This window comes from Lissotriton helveticus, chromosome 1_1, assembly GCF_964261635.1.
Source record: "Lissotriton helveticus chromosome 1_1, aLisHel1.1, whole genome shotgun sequence".
NCBI lineage: Eukaryota > Metazoa > Chordata > Amphibia > Caudata > Salamandridae > Lissotriton > Lissotriton helveticus.
The window spans coordinates 601,908,935-601,928,350 of NC_136057.1; the positions used below are offsets into that span (position 1 = coordinate 601,908,935).

General features: G+C 45.3%; 1 protein-coding gene across 2 annotated transcripts in view; it reads left to right on the forward strand.

The window, feature by feature from the left end:
- Positions 1–412: 412 nt before the first annotated feature.
- Positions 413–19,416, forward strand: part of RASSF8 (Ras association domain family member 8) — a 326,220-nt gene continuing 307,216 nt past the window's right edge. For both annotated transcript variants that reach the window (XM_078674112.1, XM_078674113.1), the window contains exon 1: positions 413–704. The gene's annotated coding sequence lies outside the window, so the exon portion shown is untranslated. The remainder of the gene's footprint in view (positions 705–19,416) is intronic.

Consider the following 19,416-nt stretch of genomic DNA (forward strand, 5'->3'; position numbering starts at 1 on the left):
TCGAAAATCCTATTGGTGTTTAAAAAATATAACGTTGAAGTTTACATTTTAATTTTTTGTAATTGGGGAAATGTAAAAAGACCGAAAGAAATGGCTTTCCTGAAGCGACGTATTGTCAGGCTATGGCGCCTAGAGCCTTGCGAAGTTGCGATGCTGTCGTGTTGGAGGGAGCTGTGTCCCGTGGCCGGATGATGGGGTCCGGCACAGGTACCCCGGCCAGTCCAGGAGTTAAGAGGCTGCCGTGTGAGTGCGGAGGACCTTGCCTGGCTCTGGGTAGCTGGATGATGGGAGGGAGGGAAGCCGAGGCTGTAACCAGAGGGAGGACAAGCTGCTTCCAGCCAGGCTGACAGGAGGCGGACCGGGGAGGAGCCTCACGCACGGGGCTGGACTGATGCACACACGCACGCAGCCCTGAAGAGAAGAGAGCAGGCTTCGCTCGCAGGCTAGAGGGACCGGGGCGCGCGCTGTCCTCCCCACAACTTTCCCGGACTTTAGCACCGGCGCTCTGTGTCCACTCGAGCCCCTCGTCTCTGGGATTGACTGCGGCCGCGGCGCAGGGAATGGAAAGCGTGGGGCCGCGGAGCGGCGGCGGCGGGCAGGGCTGCCGGTGCCCAGCGGAGCAGTGAGGAATGCAGTCGGCTCCCGGGGCAGCCAAGAGAACTGCAGTGATCCAGGGAACCCCGGGAGCTCCGCAGCGCAGCACTGTAAGTACGCAGCGAGAGATGCCCGGCCCCTGGCGCTGGGGTTTGCAGCAAAATGTACACATTTGTTCCTTACGAGTTTCTTTTCCTACCCCGAGGCTAGTCCGGGACAAAAAAGTGAAGCAGTCGCCGAGGGCAGGCATTTTCCTCTCGTTTACCTTCTGGAATGTGCGTCCCCTGGGTCTCGTACTTTGCAGTGTTGTGTTCAGCAAAGCTGCCAGTCTCGGCGCCGCTGTTCGGTCTTTTTTGATGTTATTTGTTTTCGCGAGTTCTCCCCTGTGATGAGAGGAAATCTGTGTTTTTTCCCAAACAGGAAAGAACTGGATGCAGAAACAATGTGTGTGCAGGATGAGGCACGATGACTGGCCGGGGGTGGAGAGCGGTCATCTTGAACGTGTTAGTGGTTTTCTCTGGAGCTGTGTGCTCAGGCTGGCGTTGGGAAAGAACTGCGAACAATCTTGTGATTTGTCTCTGTTGACTTTTTAGACAGTTGGCAAGTACCCATTGTCGGGCTTTCTTTGCAGAAGACAGCAACAATAGTAGAATTATCTATTGATCCTGTCGGGCAGGGTTTGTTTGCATTTCTCTTTTTTTTATATAAAAGAATTCGTTTTATTCCAGTAACAGCGATGGGATTTGATTTGCAGAGGCGCTGAATCAGCACGGCTGCCGTGACTAAGCCATGCACATTTAGTACCACGGGGGAGGCAGTATGTATCGGTGTGTGCCACATAATGCAAGGGTCCAGTTGGTGTAGCGCTTAATGCTGATGCTTGCCAGCTTCTAAGTGCTCAAATGATGGCAGAGGGGGCGTTCAGAATCACACACTTAGCACTTAAGTAACGGGTGGTGCTTTGCTGTACTATACGAGCATGGTCTTTGTGGGAAACCCGAAACATCCGGAGATTGGGGGCTGCTTAATTTGAGAGTTTGTAACAACATTCTCATCTGGGGATGAATGTCACGAGGCTCCTTTGTAGAGCAGGAGAGCACGTCACTGTGTCACTACTTCAAATCACCATTAATGAAAGGACATGTGAGTCATGATGTCGGTTATGACTTTCAGTGCTTTAGTTCCAGACATTACAGATTGCTTCTACTAATGCCATTACCAGTGCAACCGCGAATGCTATCATTACTACTACCACTACTGCCAGGAGGGCAGTCCCTTGCACTAATATCGCTAGTACCACCTCTGGTACTATCATGACTGCACTGCTACTCCCACTACTACTGCAACTTCATCCACTAAACCTGTGACTGTTGTTACTACTACCAATGATACTACTACCAGAGCTACACCTGCTGCTGCTACTATAGTTACACCTGCAACTATAGTTACTACTACTGCTTCTTCTACCACCGTCGGAACTAGTACTAGCTTTACACCTACTACTTACACTACTACTGCTTTTACCACTACTGCTGCAGCTAATACTACAACTAGTAACGTCGGGTTATATCCAATGTGCACCTTTCCATCTGGAATAGGTGACAGTCAGGACGTTGACGCCCACAGCATCATCAGAGTCACCCCTGCTGGCATGTGATGCAGACCATGTGAGTGATGCATGTTTGTCCTCTGGGTTGTGCAGACCGTGCGAGTGGATGTGTGTTTCTCCATTGGGTCATGCAGACCATGTGAGTGGTGTGTGTTTCTCCACTGGGTCATGCAGACCATGTGAGTGATGCGTGTTTCTCCACTGGGTCATGCAGACCATGCGAGTGATGCGTGTTTCTCCACTGGGTTATGCAGACCACGCGAGTGGTGCGTGTTTCTCCACTGGCTCATGCAGACTATGCGAGTGGTGCGTGTTTCCCCACTGGGTCATGTAGAACATGCGAGTGGTGCATGTTTGTCCACTGGATCATGCAGACCATGCAAGTGATGCGTGTTTCTCTACTGGATCACGTGGACCATGTTCGTGATGTGTGTTACTCCACTGGATCATGCAGACCATGCGAGTGATGTTTGCTTCTTGACTGGGTCATGCAGACCATGTAAGTGGAGTGTGTTTCTCCACTAGATCATGCAGACCATGTGAGTGGTGTGTGCTTCTTGACTGGGTCATGCAGACCATGTGAGTGGTGTGTGCTTCTCGACTGGATCATGCAGACCATGTGAGTGGTGTGTGCTTCTCGACTGGGTCATGCAGACCATGTGAGTGATGTGTGCTTCTTGACGGGGTCATGCAGACCATGTGAGTGATGTGTGCTTCTTGACGGGGTCATGCAGACCATGTGAGTGGTGTGTGCTTCTTGACTGGGTCATGCAGACCATGTGAGTGATGTGTGCTTCTTGACTGGGTCATGCAGACCATGTGAGTGATGTGTGCTTCTTGACTGGATCATGCAGACCATGTGAGTGGTGTGTGCTTCTTGACGGGGTCATGCAGACCATGTGAGTGGTGTGTGTTTCTTGACTGGGTCATGCAGACCATGTGAGTGGTGTGTGTTTCTTGACTGGATCATGCAGACCATGTGAGTGGTGTGTGTTTCTTGACTGGGTCATGCAGACCATGTGAGTGGTGTGTGTTTCTTGACTGGGTCATGCAGACCATGTGAGTGGTGTGTGCTTCTTGACTGGATCATGCAGACCATGTGAGTGATGTGTGCTTCTTGACTGGGTCATGCAGACCATGTGAGTGGTGTGTGCTTCTTGACGGGGTCATGCAGACCATGTGAGTGGTGTGTGCTTCTTGACTGGGTCATGCAGACCATGTGAGTGATGTGTGCTTCTTGACTGGGTCATGCAGACCATGTGAGTGATGTGTGCTTCTTGACGGGGTCATGCAGACCATGTGAGTGGTGTGTGCTTCTTGACTGGGTCATGCAGACCATGTGAGTGATGTGTGCTTCTTGACTGGGTCATGCAGACCATGTGAGTGATGTGTGCTTCTTGACTGGATCATGCAGACCATGTGAGTGGTGTGTGCTTCTTGACGGGGTCATGCAGACCATGTGAGTGGTGTGTGTTTCTTGACTGGGTCATGCAGACCATGTGAGTGGTGTGTGTTTCTTGACTGGATCATGCAGACCATGTGAGTGGTGTGTGTTTCTTGACTGGGTCATGCAGACCATGTGAGTGGTGTGTGCTTCTTGACTGGATCATGCAGACCATGTGAGTGATGTGTGCTTCTTGACTGGGTCATGCAGACCATGTGAGTGGTGTGTGTTTCTTGACTGGGTCATGCAGACCATGTGAGTGGTGTGTGTTTCTTGACTGGGTCATGCAGACCATGTGAGTGGTGTGTGCTTCTTGACTGGATCATGCAGACCATGTGAGTGATGTGTGCTTCTTGACTGGGTCATGCAGACCATGTGAGTGATGTGTGTTTCTTGACTGGGTCATGCAGACCATGTGAGTGATGTGTGCTTCTTGACTGGATCATGCAGACCATGTGAGTGGTGTGTGCTTCTTGACTGGGTCATGCAGACCATGTGAGTGATGTGTGCTTCTTGACGGGGTCATGCAGACCATGTGAGTGGTGTGTGCTTCTTGACTGGGTCATGCAGACCATGTGAGTGGTGTGTGCTTCTTGACTGGATCATGCAGACCATGTGAGTGATGTGTGTTTCTTGACTGGGTCATGCAGACCATGTGAGTGATGTGTGCTTCTTGACTGGATCATGCAGACACGTGAGTGGTGTGTGCTTCTCCACGGGGTCATGCAGACCATGTGAGTGGTGGGTGCTTCTCCATTAGGTCGTGCTGGTCCGGCGAGTGAAGTTGAAGTGTGTTTCTCCACTGTGAGTTGGAGCTTGCATCCCGTGTCCACACCTCATCTGTGTGGTCCCTTCTAGATAGCTTAGGGTGCAGCTGCAGCTGTCTGTGATCCAACATACGGTCTTCACCCGTGTATTACAATTAAGCCTGTGATTTGCAGCGCACGCACTAAGAACCCAGTGACCTTTAGGCGCACTCCTGATCCGTGAAAGCTCTTGCATTTATTTTAGTGCCCTTCGCGGGTGTTCGGGGAAGATCTTTTGTTGCCGTTTGTTGTTTTGAAGAATACACTCACGCCCATGTTGCAATCACTCGAACCCCAGCAGCGAGGCATATGGACAGGCTCCTGGACAGCACGTGAGGGATGCAGGGCGCTGTTTTACAGGTGCACACTCAGAGGGGCGATACGCATGGGCCGCTGACATCCATTGTCATGATGCGTTTCCCGCTCTCGCTGAATGCAGCAGATGCTTTCATCTGTGCTCACTTCGAATCACTTTCATGTGGCACCTGGCCAGCATCAGACGGGGCACACACACAACCACGGCGCGAATAGGAGGCAGATAACAGAAGGCACAGAGCCAACGGTGGTGTCAGCACCGACGGGTGTGGCATATACCGGAGAGGGCAGGAATGCACAGGGGCACTACCGTCGCGGAACATAGCGCCTGGCCGAAGGCATGGTGCCAGCGGTGTCAGCACTGTGCCTCAGTGTATGACTTCTGCTAAACTGGTTCAGAGGCCTAGATCTTCACGTGAGGGAGGGCGCGCGCAGGAGCAGTGCCAGGCAGCTGTAAGTCCAGCAGTGTTGTGGTGCCTGGTCTGTGCCATCCAGAGCACCAACACACTCGATGCGAAGTGGAGAGCATGTAACTCTACACTGTCAGTGGCTGTGCTCGCGCCGACTTTGGTGCCAGCAGTGTTGGGGTGAAGGGCCTGTTCAAAGCACAGCATCCGTGTGTGAGACACAACATGTCTCCTCTCTGTGCCTGTCCACTGTGTATGACGGGCGTTGTAGGTGTCTGCGGCGCCGCGGAGCTTGTGAAATTCAGACCCCCAACGGTAGACGCTGATGTGCAAGGATTATCAAGCCGCATGCCGCCATTATCAAGACAGGTGTCATCATTGCGTAGTGCATCTTTGTGTCAGAGGCCATTAAGTGCGAGAAGGAAGCCACCCGTTCACAGCTGGGCTACGGCAGGCGAGAATGATCAATACAGTGCTGATGCGTCCATCCCACTCAAGCTGAACCCTTCGTTCTGATTGGAGTCCCGGAGTTCTGCTTATGCAGAGCACATGCCTTCGGTTTGACTTACATATCAATACAGTGCAGCGGGTGTCAGCACACTACACTAAACAAGAGAGTACAATGGAGAGTGGCAAGCAGGAGGAGGAGGCCGCAGGAGTCTGGGGATTGACGGAGGGGGCTGTGGCAGAGCCAGTCATGGGGAGCACGCTTGTCCCAGGCCGCTGAGCCTGTCTGGAGGTGCGTGGGTCCCTTCTGCAGAAGCCATGTATGCCTGAGAGGGACTTCATGGGTGACCAGTGGAGAGGAGCTGGGGTTGAGGATGTGTGCTGCCCTTCATGAGTCCTCTGGCCAGCCTTGGTGAGGACTGTTTGACGTACTCTAGGCCAGGCAGAGCTGCTGCCTTGATTGCTACACAATGGCAGTGCCAACCACATACTGTGTTAGGAGGAAGCCTTAATGGGTTGTGCTGATTAAATCTCAATACCTTCCTGTGTGCTCTAATGTACACTTTTAATTCTTAAGAAGAAAAAACAATAGTCTGATTTTGAGGTGAGCAGCCAAACACACCATCCAGCCTGTAATCTGTCATGCTTACTCTACCACAGTATTTACTCACTTCACTATTGTACATGCTCACTCAACCATAGTATATACTCACTCCACTATTGTATATACTCACTCGACCATAGTATATACTCACTCCACTATTGTACAGTGAAGTGAAGTAGTGTGGCTCACTGGTTAGAGGCGGCAGACCCGAGAGCAGAGGACGGCCCGGGACCAGGGTTCGATTCCCGGCGCGGCAGGTTTCTGGACCAGGGTCAGCAGACTCGATAATTCTCTCGCCTCGGTGCCCACTCTGATCAGCGTTCACACTCGGCAACTCTGGGCATTAGCTTGCCTCATCTTCACTAACGGCCCCACCAGACCGCCGGGGATGCCTGGTCTCACCCTGGAGATACCCATTAAGGGACCATCTCTCAGGGAAGCCAGGAAGGGTTTCGCAGCGGTCGAAGCGCCTTGGGACCCTACGGGTAAGTAGTGCGCTATATAAATGCCTATACATACATACATACATACATACTCACTCGACCACAGTATACACTCACTCCACCATTGTATATCCTCACTTGACTCACTCAGCCATGGTATATGCTCACTCAACCATTGTATATACTCACTCCACCATAGTATATACTCACTCTACTATAGTATGTACTCAAGCTACCTTAGTGTATACTTACTCCATTAATGTATGTGCTCACTCGACCATGATATGCACCTCACTTGTTCTTAGTGCAGGGCAAATGTAAACCGAGTGCCGAGGTTCGGTTTCAGGGTTGCACAGACTAAGGAAATGCAGAGGGATGTTAGAAAGGTTCTGTAAGTCAAGATGCATGTAATATGTCGTTTTGTGGTGTGGAGATAGTCAGTCAGGGCACATACATGCATGATAATCAAAGTACTATGTAGGGTGTGCGGGGGGGGGGGGCGGGTAGGGGTGCGTAAAGTCTTGCATACCATCAAAAACGCTGCTTGACCCCAAAATCATTTGATGCTCGTATTTAGATGCCAGCCTTGTTACATGTATGGTGCAAAAGTTATTGCATATCTATAGCAAGACACATCTGCTGTAGCTAGCCATGTCTGTGCCAAATGAGTACACACCTACACTGTATGATGAGATTCTTGTGAATATTGGCCATCAACCCTACTCGATGGAAGGCGATCCACAAGCTCTTTTGGGATTGATAACTGCACATTTTGGAGTTTCACCAAACTGTAAACCATTCTGTTTAGAAGAAGTAGTGTAGAACTACACCACTTATGCTACACATGAATCAACACAATATCTGTGACATATTCCAGCGTGGACCTCAAAACTAGTATGAGACAAGCATTGCCCGCAAGAAGTACACACAGCAGAGCTGTGTAATCCGCAACTGGTTGTACTCCTCACACTGTAGCACACAAAGAGGTGGAAGCCCAGAAGCATTAGAGCATCCTGCATTTCTGTTGTGATTCGTCCTCTGTGTCCGGCACAGGGGTGTATTCATAACTTTTCATCCATGTTGAAGGTTTTTTTTCAATAAAAATTAGCAGTTGGAAATCAAAGATATACTGTGCAACCACCTCACCTAACCTTCATAGCATTAGTTCCCTGGCATAGATCTTGTATCCACATCGTAATCGAGATTGTGCTGGATTTTTGAAAAACGCTCTAATTTGTTTCAAAGGCTTTTGCGTGAGAATACATTTGATTAACTATGTGATTCACTGATGGAATACATTGATGAGTTACACATCACTAACTGGGGTGGGCTCAGACGCAAGCCATCCGATTCTGAGGGTTCCCGTATCCTTTAAAAGGGCAAAGATGTGTGGCTGGTGCAGGAGGACGAGGTACATCTCAACTTCAGAGGAAGGGGTTTACACAGAGGGATCTTAACCAACAAGTGGCTCTTTCATTTCCATTTCTGTTCAGGATCTCTTCACTGGTTTGGGTGACTGGTGTCCATGTTCAGCGCAAATAATGTTTAAAGCAGGTAACTTGTTCTACATCCAATGGAAGCGAACATTGCAGTATTAGTCTAGCTTGGCTTCTGTCATGAAGAAACCCATCACTGATTGCTAATTTGTCAGTGATGGTGCGATCTTCTGAATAGCTGCAGCAGCGCTGCTCCAAGGAGGTTAAGGGCACTGGGAACTGGGGACATGGCTTATTTAAGGTTCTTTTCTGTCCAGGGCAAGGAAGATGCTCTCCTGCAAGCATGGGGTGATAACAAAGCTCTCAAGGGGCCCTCGTTTGGATGCTCAGACCTCTTTATTTGCATAAAATGGTCACTTTCTTGCTGTGGCCCTCCAAAATATCTACTGATGATTGCCATTCCTATTCCCCATAACGTTAAGAAGCATCAGAAGCCAGTGGTAGTATTTACTTTCTTCGTCATGTTGCAACTTATGCAAGGGAATGTTTCCTGGCATTTATTTGAAACAAAGATATACGGTGAGCTTTTTAGACACCAAGGCACTATTTGTAAATGTTTAACTTCTGGATCTGTTCTCCTTTTTGTACAGAGATTCCTCCAAGAGGATCTTGCTGATCTGTGGAGGGAATTATGTTGCATGAAAGTCATCATCAGGAACTTCAAAGTTTATGTTTAGGCTTGCTTCCCTTAAAACTATAATTGAAAAGCCATAAACCAGCCCGTGTTAAAAAGACATAAAAATATTAGTCATTGGAGTTGCCAAAAGGGTTCCCTTCAGGCAAGCGCTTAAAAGAACGTTTGTGCTTTAATATGAATAGGCCTAATGGAACAATTAAAATATAATTTCAAGCTGTTATGAGATGATTTGACAAGAGAAAACACGCACAGTGAGGATGTTCATATATATAAGTGATAGGCGTCTTATCCTAGTAAAAGAAATATGGCTTTTGTCCAGTACTTATCAGTGTTTCAATTCAAAGGAAAGTCTGATAAAAAAATTGCTGTTTTGTTTCTTTGTGAGTTGTGCAACATACGCTCTTACCACTTGAGGCACTACTTTATTTCAGGGACTTGTTCTTGCATCACTAGGTGACATGGCAAGTTGAAATTTCACAAACAAGGCTTTCAAACAGAAGAATTGAATGTCATCCATGCCGGTGACTTTTCCTAACTCCTTGGAGTTGAATTTCCATGCACAGTTCCAGAAAGCATCTTCTTTCTTATTAAATTGATATCAGTACCTTCTGGTGAACTATGCTAAGCAGTCTTTTCATCTCTAGCATGGTCAAGGGAACATGGCCAAATCAAATTAAGCTAATATCAAGGAAATACCAATACGTTTGCTAGGAATATTATATCTCCCAAGACCCTTATCTATGATGTTAAATCATTATGGATGCAGATGCTAAGCCACTGAATACTTGGACTTGGTCACACCTCCACTGGATGCCTCTAACCCCAGCTCCATGTGAAGAAGGGTTGTGCAATTACTGCTGGGAAGGGATATACGTTATTTTTAAAAAAAAGTGTTCTCAGTTACTTTCTGCTTAATATGACATCTGTGGCACCACACCCTTCAGCCCTGGAGATATTCTAAAAGTGCTAGGGCCCTAAATAAATTGGACTTCATTGTAAATACATGTCTGACCGCTCTACTAGGAAAGCAGTCTGTTGCTGCACCACATCTGGAAGCATTTACTGCACTCCTTTATCAGCAGTTATTCATGGGGCTGGAATCTGAAGCCAAAGCAATACAAATGTTTTTCCATCTATATGTGTTGCCAAGTTTGGGCCAAAGCAGGACTTAGACATTTTGTACAATTAATTAATTTTGAGTCTTCTTTGTTTTCAGGACTGTCTGAGTTAATTAACATTTTTCACTATCCATTAATATTGTAGAAACTGTTGCTGCAAATAGTACATTTGGATCTAACTCCCATCGGACCTAAAGGGTCAGCAACAATGAACCTAAATCCTTCACCACATCATTTATGTAAGGTGAGAACAGCAATAAGTGAGAGTGTGGCCCCCTAGAATAAAATATGCCTTTGCATAAAAAGTGTTTAGTAATATCACCTTCCCCACCCATTACAATGTATGTTAGTGTTCAGGCATTTCACAAGACCATACAGAAAAGTTTCCAGGATCACATTTGGAGGACATGTACGTGTCTATGAAAGCGACATAAAATAATTAATTACAGAGATTTGTCTAAATCACAAGTAGCACATACATACTGAAATATTTAGCCATGGTAGTAATCTTCTTGCAGAAATTAAATTGGAGGTCCAACAATACATTTTTCTTACCAGTCAACTGCTAATTTCATCCCCAAAATAATTTTTGATAGAGTTTTAAAACGCAATATGCAAGGAAATAGGTAGGTAAACAAGTGAGAGGTGATGAATCCCATTTCCTATACATTGGTATCATAACAGCAAGTTGGTCTGGAGTCTCTGCCAAAATCTCATAAAACAGGGCTATCCATCTTTAATCCTGAAGGGCCAGATCCATGTCTGTTTTCAGGATAGCTACTCACTACATGAGTGAGTTTCATTTATATTCACTACAAGTAAATGCATCTTACGTGGACTTTCTGGGCATGAAATATAGAGGCTCTTGCTCCCTAGTTCGGCGGTGCACGGCTTGATATGGAGTTTATTCAAGCCAGCTAGTTTTCCATTTTCCTGTGGCTTTAGCACTGTTACAGCTTTGGCCACTTAAAAAACATCTCTTCCATAATTACTTATGGTCTCCATTACTTTTTTTTTAGGAGAACATTTAGGGGGACTTTTTCGTACATTCTCATAAAGTAGTGAGGAGTTTGGATGCCATTCGAAATCACTAATTTCTATCTTTTGTGTAGGAATATCATGCTATGAGCAGTCCTGTTAGTGTTCCAAATCCTTTTTGATTCATTTTCAATACTCTTTCCTGCTGGCACTCCTTATCACACTATGTTTTTGGAATATGGGCATTAGCTCCTACAGCAGTTCATGGGGTCTCCTCCTGGAGGTCCATTAGACATGCAGGGTCAGGACTCAGGTTATTCAAGGATAGGCAGATTTTGGTTCAGTAGGCTAAGGAAGTTTAGGAAGTTGCGCATGAGAGCCTATATTGTCCTATATCAACATTTATTTTACATTATTTTAACCGCATATGCATTTTGTGCTTGGGGATGGTGGCTGTTGGTTAAAAAGCAAAGCAAAACTCCAGAAGGTCATGATCGTTATGCAAACAGAAAGTAATTAAAAAACATAGACAAAATGTCAATACTCAGCATTTTATAGTACATAATTAGTTATTTGTAAACTTTACCTTCATGTAGGGCATGGGTGATATTAAGACATTGACTGCTATTTGCATGCCCGTACCCTGCAGGAAAAGGGTAATCTTTCCCTTTGCTGTACTGCCCCCGACATACGGACAAGGGTAGATGTCACAATCTCAGCATGCCTTAGACATCATCGTCTTCACTAATTACCCGAAAGGTTAATAACAGCCAATAGGATCCTGAAGAAGACACTTCTCTTATTTGGATAGAGGATCATGAAACTCTGGACAGTCCAAATCTCTTCTTTTGGGCAGAATGCCCCTTATATTTCATCGAAACATAGACTGTAATAATTTCACTACATTACAATTAGGTAGGAGTAACCTGGGCTCCATCAAGATATCAGGCCCACCGGTACAACCTAGTCATCTGTGCTCTTCAACATGAAGTTGTTTCTGCAGGGATCATCGGAACACCAAGGCATTGCTTTGACATAATGTCAATGTTGTTAGTTGGATCAAGGGAATTAATGTCGGAGCCTGTAGACAATCGAAGGGTGTAGACGGTGAAAGAGCGCGCCTTTCTGCCATATGTCCATTTTGGAGGGGCAACATATTGTACTCGATTAATACCAAACCCTGAGCCTTATTGCCGCTCACATTCTAGAGCCCCGAGCATTCAAACTTGTGATCGATCCCTCTCACCTGCTTGCTCAGCACTAGGTATATCTACTTTTATTATTTAGGCTGTCTCGCTTCTTTGTTCCAAAGCATACATTTCATGTTTTAGAAGCACGAGTCTCATAAACACAAGGATGAATGGTGGACACCTCTGCTCTATAGCTATTTTACTTCTTGCCAAGTGTATGTGATGTTAAATGACTTCAAAGGAGTGCGCCCTCTGTGGGAGGATGGAAGAATACCTCTCTCCCGAGAAACAGATTAATAATTTACTAAAATTTGGAATATTTCTGCTACATTTACACAGAAGAGTTTCATCGAACTTTTACTTGGGTAGAAAAATATCGGGATGTTCTCGGGAGCAGTAATGGAGGCAACTACAGCCATCTGTTTCATAACGTTAGAATGAAGTGTTCAGCAGTAAGCCTAACATTCAATGCAAATTCAAATAAATACATGTCAAAATAATATTAGTTTAAAATGTGGTGAGTTAAAAAAACGAATGGCGGGTGAGGTGGACTCTGCAGAAGCGCATAGGTTTCTGTTTATATCTTGAGCTCTAGAGTTTTGAATTGGGTTTTTAGAGCCATCGCATGCTATTTCATATCTCCAGCTACAGTCTGTCACTGTAGGGCAAGGTTAATACCACTGTGCCATTTGAAACCACAAAATTAAATTTTAAAAGTAAAATATGTCAGTGGTTAGAAATAACTTTATGAATGTTACTTGCTCTTATACATGGCTTTATTTGAAACATAAACCACTCATGATGCGGCCCTATGTTGCACTTAATTATATTAATGTGGAGGCGCAAGAGAACTTCTTTGGCCCTTGGCCCTTTTGTAACATACTTCATTCCAACCTGGCCTCGAATCTCAAAAGGCTAAAACGTCAACCCCAGCGCACAGGCCGATGACAAGCATTTGGGACACTTTTTCTCCTGTCTGACCTTTGATTGGCAACCAGTGAAGGCCCGTACCTGATTGGGTAGCATATCTCAGAGATGGGACTCGTGTCTCACTTCCCTAGCTGAGAGCATCCACTTGTTATACCAAGTAGCATGCCCCCATTCAGATCTAGTGATACATTCTCAGTTGCCACATGTAGTGCTTGATGAAGTGATGTACTAATAACACATGCAGGAGCAATCCGCCTACGCTGCTGAATGCCAGGGTTGACAAGTAAGACAGCCTAGCCTTGATTCCACCTAAGATCTACTTCTTCCATCACCCTACTCGTCCTGTCCTTTTATATCACTCTTGTGGTATCTTTTTCATCCCTGCTTTGTTCCTTTTGCCTCTGTTTTCCTGCCTTTTTCTCATTTTCTTCCTTTCTTTCTCTTCCTGTGGGTCAAAGTATGGTGATGAAAAATAAGTTCTGATCCGAAAAAATGAGTGGTGGTGCCCAAGCCTTGCAAACACCGGATCAAATTAGGCACTGCCCGGTCTACATTTTTCTGTTCCTGTTTTAGTAGTTTGCTGGACGGTGCTGTGTGGTTTGAATGTCTAGTAACCCAAACAGAGGAGGCTTCCCTGCCACTGGCTGACAAGGCACGTGTGTTCTCCTTCCTTGTAAAGGATGCTGGACCCAGGGAATCTAAGGACCATCTGTGCTTGGATGTGCCGGGCCAGCTTTTCGAGCTCTGCCAATAGCCACGTTGGCCGCATGAAAAAAGGGCATGACAAAAAGGTTTTGTGGTGATTAGTCACCACGAACAGGGGTCTGCAATCTCGGCTAGATGACTGCTCGTCAGCTTTATGCTCATTAAAGTCGGATGAGCTCACAACATCACAGGGTCGCGCCGTGCCCGTAAGAGACTGAGTCTGTTGAGCATATGGCAGTAAAAGGGTCTGCAAACAGGGCTGGGCTCGTCTAGCCACTCAGAACGGAAATCCAGTGGGGCTTTTAGAATGAGGCAAAATAAGACAATCAGCTTTTAAGAAATAGAAGTTTTATCTCATACATATTTATTGGTGGTTTCCTTAAAAGTCTGACTGGATTCACAGTTCCATGGCTCCACAGATCCAGCCCAGCTTATGTCTAAAAGTTCATTCGGTGTAGAGAGAGTCCGCAATTTCAGTTTTTTAGGTTTGAAGTCTTATTTTTAAATTATTTGGGGTATCTTTCTATCATGGACCAAGCCTTGAGCGGGAGCAGTACTGTGCATAGATAGCATTAGGGGTTATTATACGAAGTCGTGTGCAATATATATATAGAGTTTGAGAGTACAGTGTAAAGTAGATTTGACTAGAAATCAAGTAATGGAATTCACTGGGTCTGGGTGAGGAATTGAGGGAACACGCCCTTGCTGTTCACTTAACTGTGAAGGTGTTTTTTGATTTGTTGCAAAGGGAGTTGAGTGGTCGGGGCAGCCAGTTCCAAACCTCCCAACATTTGCTGAGATGATGCATGGTTTCATCGTAAGTGACCCCCCTGTGCCAAAGAGCAGTTCTGGGTACTAGATGCCAGGTGGTACAGCATGGCACGTATGTATGAAGGAAGGCGGGAGGAAGTGCACTAGCAGACTCACCTAGAAAGGTACACTCTCTCTGCTGCTCAGCATCCTGGACTCCGGTATTACAATGTGCAACCAGTGGGACTCTTCAACCACCCCACAGAATCCCAAAACCTTGCTTTGCAGCACTTGGTGTCTTAGATCAGTGCATCACCAGGTAAAGCCTCCTGGGTGCCAGCTTTGCACCAGATAGCCTGGACTCCTTATTCTTACCTTGGAGCATCCCAGAGTCCTTCTTCACACTCCCCCACATCCTGGACTCCTGATTCATTCCACGCAACAACGGGTCCTCCTTATTCATACCAAGGAGCATCATGGACGCCGGCTTCATACCAAGCAGCATCTTGGACACCTTGTACTGAGCATCCTGGGCCCCATATAAATGCCTTGTAATTGTGGACACCGCATGGTTCATCCTTTAGGACTGCCTATTCTTACCATACATCAATCTAGACTCCCGCTCCACTCTGGGCATCCTCCTCGAGTCCCTATTCATATCTGAAAGCATTCAGGATGCTGCTTTATGCGCTAGGCATCTGGGAATCCTGGACTCGTGCGTCACACCGTGCAGCATCCTGGATTCTTTATTCACACCTTGGAGTGTCCGAGAGACCTCTTGACTCCTGATCCACACAACACCCTGGGATACTCAGTTGGATCATGGGGCATCCTGAACTCTGGAATCGCTCTTTGGAGAATCCTCGACTTCTCCGCCTCATTGTGCAGCACTTTGCCTCCTCAAGCCTCACAGCGCCTTTCAATTGTCTCTAATTTAAATTGTTGAATTTGAGGTTGCAATCCATTTTTAGACGCTGGTAAACGGGAGGATGCAGATTTGAAATGCAAATATCTTATTTTCTTTTTAATGCTTAGAGAAAGGAAGCCTTCTTCAATGAACTATCATTTGAAAAATAGAACAATGCCATTTCCAGAAACGCTTGATACGCAGAGCGGTGAATAAAGAGTGAAGGTGCGTCCAGCTCATAGAAAGCTGAAGATGGACGGGAAAGATGATTCAGCAGGTGCACTTGATGGGTATAATTAAAATTCGCAGCAGATAATGGTTGTCAAAACCAAGCACTCTGCCCACGTCTGTCAGTCTGCAGGGAAGCAGGGTGTGCGCGCGTGCGTGTGTGCCCGTGCGCATGTGTGTTCCGCTGCAATAAGCCCGCGCGCATGTGTGTTCTGCTGTAATAAGCCCTCTGCACTATTGGTGCAAGCTCAGCTCTTTTGCACCATTTATATTCGATTCGGTGAAGCTCGCACAACCATAGCAGCCAGTGTACTGCAGAAACACGAATTGGAGCTGGAGAAGGACGGAAGAAATACTGAAATTGGCATTGATTTTCTCCTGTTTCTCGTGTCATGACTACGCTCTTCCGCCCAGTGCAGTTTGATAAGTGCTTGGAAAGCTCTTTCCAGGCCTGAATCTGCAGAATGCACTTTCTTCGAGCGCCTCTGGCTTCGGATGAGTAAAACAAGAAGGCTGGGCGCTGTGGCGAAATGTCAGTAAGGGGCCTTGGCAGATTAATGGCAAGCATCCTGACAGTAACGCTGGGCTTTTGGGGTCTGGCACGTGAGAGAGCTTTAGTTGTCTTGCCAAATTATTGTTTTTCCCCAAAAATCCATTAATCAAATACATACAGGGGAGGTTTTGATTAGCCCGTTTCATCCATTGGTCAATTACATTGTCAGTAACATTTTGATTTCACCCACCACAGCATACATACAGCATGAGGCACTGGGTCAGTCCACTTTTCCCGCTGGCTTTTTTTCACTTTGAGTGACTGCATGAAGCCTGTGCTCATTATTCACATAAATAATTCATTTCTCTTCAGTGACAAAGATTGTTCAAAGTATGCTTTTTTTTTTACAACATTTTTTTTATATTAACTTTAAATGCTAACTATATATGTTGCCTGCAGTTCGAGTTCCACTGCCAAGTTAAGTGTCTGTTTCCTTTTTATAGCTGTTATTATAAAGGGCCTGATTAACAGTTTGGTGGATGAGTACTGCACCACAAATGTGACGTATTTCCTGTCTGTCCTATTACAAGTGCCATACGTAGAAGAAACAGTAACCAAACCTATACAAACTGCAATGGGTTTTGAAATAGGTCCTGCTGTGTTTTTCCATAAATTTAGGTTACACTGAGTTGAAACTGCTGAGGATGTCCTTGAAGTAAAAATGTTAGGCAGTAGTGTGCCATTGAACTATTTGTTAAAACAAAACTATTGCAACAGTTTTTATTTTCTGTTTTATTTATTCATTGCATTGTATTTGACATGTAAATTACCAGTTGTGGTGTACCCACTCTAGACTCCAAGGTCACCACTAGTTTGAAGCCCACTTTTGGAAACGTTCTAGTACTGCAGATAAGTCAATGAAACTCATGGCTGAAGAGACAAGTTTTAAATAACTTCCTAATTGGTATATGCTCAGGCAAGGCCGTAAGAGCAAAATAAAGTGCATTCTCAAAAAAACAGCGACCCTGAAATAGTGGCCAACTCTCCAGACAGAACAGAAATAAGGAACAACGAGAGGACGGCCAGTGGAAAAGCAAAGAGGGCGAGGAAGGTTAAAAACCAGTCAAAAATGAATTTAGTAAACTACAGACAGTTGCAATCGAGACCTTTCTGGAAAATACAGAGACATGTGAAGATGAAGAATTTATAAACCAGGAGCCAGTGGAGTTGTTTAAGCTTTTTAGAGATGGGAGTATAAAAGGGAAGTCCTAGTACGAGGTTAGCAACCCCGTTTTGCACTAGAGGAAGATGTTGAAGATGAACGTAGGGTAGTACCACATATAGTTCATTGCCGTAGTCAAGCCAATCTCTAATGATAGTCTGGACAATTGTAAAACAATTATTAGTAAAGAGGAAAAGAATCCTTTTTCTCAAAATAGGAAGATTGAAGAAGCAGAAAGAGTTCACCTTGGCTCTCTGAAGGGAGCAGAGAGCTCTTCATCAAAAGTGAACCCTAGTTGCTGTGCAGGGTTGATGTGATTAGTTAAAGGGCTAAGACTCAAGGGCCTCCAGTTGGGTGACCATGAAGAGGATGATCCACTGACTATAAGCTCCTCTGTCTTGCCAGAGTTAAAATTTAGAGATTTGGATTACACCCAGCTTGCCACTTCTTAAAGGTATTTGTGAAAATTGTGTGTTTACTGGGCTCAAGTCGATTCTAAGGATGAGTTGAGTGCCATATATGTAAGACTTGAAGTCAAAGTCAAAAGTCAAAGCCAGAAGGTATGATGAGCTTGGAAAGAGGTGCAACACACAAATTAAACAGGGTGTGGCTTACAGAAGATCTTAGAGGAACCCCGCTGGTGATATTCTTAAGAAAAGATTGAAACTGCGGGATAGCTATGCCCTGACAGCAGCTCTGGTGTATGGAGAAGATCTAGTCAATTTCTTTGCCCAGGATGCTGGCCTCATAAAATCTGTTGATAAAAGTGTTTTAGACACAGTTACAGACGTAGCAGACAATTCTAATAGTATAAGATCAGCCATGCCAGGAAGGTTGCCAGGAAAGATTGAGGAGTTATTTTCGTAAAAGACAAGAATATGGGCATTGATGTTAGATTTATAGACTTTGGTTAGATCACAAGCATACTACATTTCTGAGAGAGGGAAACCCGGTTTTTCGACTAATTACTGATTCTACAAAGGTCATCACATGTCAATCAATGTTGCAGGAGAATTTCATTTTAGTTCTGTGTCAGATATATGTTCGTCTTCTTTCCTTTGTTCTTTTCAAGCTTGGATTGTCTTCTGACTATTTTTTAACAAAATACGAAAAATAGATTTTTAGGTTTGGTCCTTTCTATGGAACATATTTTTCTATTTAACATTTTAACTGAATTTCGTAGTCTAATTATCAATAACCACTCTTAAAGGAATCTTCATGTGTCTAAGCAATGGATACAATGCCTGATTTTTCGTGACTGTGAATGAAAGCGCGAGAAAAATAAGACATACTTAGGAAAGAATGAGAGTGAAGGAGTGCTGTGAGGATGATTTTTTGACATATAGATATGGCATACGTACAAAAAATGCTTACATAAATATAGGAACATATTGTAAATAACGGTGTGCTTGCTTATTTATGCACTTTGTCCTTCAGTCCAAGAGAATGAAGGTCTTGCTGCCTTCTCCTTTCTTTTGTCCTCCATTTGCGGCTTTCATTCCAAATTCAGTTCAGGAATGTTTCTTTGGCAGAAGGCGTAGACTTACAAATATGGCCGATGCTTTGCGATGTCATGCTAGGTGCTGCAGTATAGTTTTACATGAAAGACATTGGTTTAGTAATGGTGCCATAAACTGACTGTGCTGCCATCTGTGCTCTTCCTTTAGTAGAATGTTGATCATCTGTTCATCCTTTAGTTTTGTGAAACTAGTGATCTTGATGGAGGACCCCTCCAGGAGTAGATCAGTTTCCTCACATTTGGGGCTGTGGTTGAGGAAATGTATCTCTAGCCAGAGCGTGACACATTCAGTCTTCTTTTGCTTTCCAGGTCGGTCTTTGTCAGCATTTGTTTCTCTCGGGGTCATTTATCTAATATCTCTCTCTCTCTCTCTCTCTCTCTCTCTCTCTCATTCCCTTGCTCCTCTCTACCACTTCTCTTTATTTTTCACTCTCTTACCTTTTTTCTCCCTATCTCTCACCCCTTCCTGTCACCCTGCCCCTCTTTCTCTCTGCCTCTCTGTCCCTTACTTTTCCACTGCCCCATCCCTCTCACTTCTCTTTCACCAACTGCCCCTTATTGCAAGTATTGCTCT